Below are 1,384 nucleotides of genomic sequence, written 5' to 3' on the forward strand. Positions count from 1 at the left end.
TTTCAGTGGCTATTGGATTCAGGAATATTGCTCATCCCTCAGTACTCCTTCCAATGAGAGGTCCTATCTGGTTCCCCCTCCTCTTGAGCGGATGAAGCCTGTGATTATTTTGAGCAATGAATAAAATATGGTGGAAATTATATTATGCCAATTACAGGACTATGCTTTCAGAAGGAATGTCCTTCTGCCTTGCTGTTTGAGGCCTAGGGATAAAATGGAAAAGGTCATTTTATCCTGATGGACCTCCCCACAAGAAAAGAGGCCCCTTTTAGCACCGGGTATGTGTGTGAAGGTTGCCTGGAACTTTGCAGTGTAGCTTAGATATCAGGTAGTTATCACTGAGTGATCTTAGGATGGCTTATATTTTTTAAAGGATATTTACATTTAACATTTGGAAATTGTGTAAAAAAATTGAAAATCCTCCCATTATAATTTGTAATATACAAAGTTATATTAAACAGTATTTTAAATACTCAGATGTGCTTGCAACATGGCTCAAATCAATAGACGGCTGAGACACACACATAATTCTAAATGATTGACTATATCCATAGGGAAAAACTGGACTTTCTTTCTCATAAGAAAGCAAGGACCAAGGAAAATTCTAATTTTTGTCCTTAGCTATGGGTGAGGAATAAAATGTTGCCTAAAGAATTTGTAACCAAAATAGTGCCCTGGTATAGCTTTGGTGTTCTGACTAATACTATCAGCATGGCTCAAGTAATTTCTGTTTGCAAACTCATATATATGGAGAATGCAAATCTAATTGTGTCTAGAGAGGCTTAACCCTGTGTTCCCTTTGGTGGCACATATACTAACATTGGAACAATACAGAGAAGATTAGCATGGCCCCTGTGCAAGGATGATGTGCAAATTTGTGAAGCATTCCACATTTTTAAGACTGAACCAGGAAGAAATTGAAATTATGAAAAACACAAATACAAGCACTGAGTTGGAAGCTATGATCAAAAATCTCCCCAAAAACAAAGCTCACGACTAGATGGCTTCACAGAAGATTTCTACCAAACATTTAGAGAAGAGCTAATGCCTATCCTTATGGCAGAAAGTGAAGATGAACTAAAAAGCCTCTTGATGAAAGTGAAAGAGAAGAGTGAAAATGTTGGCTTAAAGCTCAACATTAAGAAAACTAAGATCATGGCACCTGGTCCCATTGTTTCATGGGAAATAGAGGGGGAGACAGTTGAAACAGTGTCAGACTTTATTTTTGGCAGGCTCCAAAATCACTGCAGATGGTGACTGCAGCCATGAAATTAAAAGACGCTTACTCCTTGGAAGGAAAGTCATGACTAACCTAGATAGCATATTAAAAAGCAGAGACATTACTTTGCCGACAAAGGTCCGTCTAGTCAAGGCTATGGTTTTT

At 38.0% G+C, this 1,384-nt stretch overlaps 1 non-coding gene across 1 annotated transcript; it reads left to right on the forward strand.

Annotated features, from left to right (window-relative positions):
• The first annotated feature begins 792 nt into the window (after positions 1 to 792).
• Positions 793 to 897, forward strand: LOC136154871 (U6 spliceosomal RNA). The gene has a single exon (XR_010660577.1). It is a non-coding gene; the product is annotated as a U6 spliceosomal RNA (small nuclear RNA).
• The last annotated feature ends 487 nt before the right edge of the window (positions 898 to 1,384 follow it).

This window comes from Muntiacus reevesi, chromosome X (genome assembly GCF_963930625.1).
Source record: "Muntiacus reevesi chromosome X, mMunRee1.1, whole genome shotgun sequence".
NCBI classification, from domain to species: Eukaryota; Metazoa; Chordata; class Mammalia; order Artiodactyla; family Cervidae; genus Muntiacus; species Muntiacus reevesi.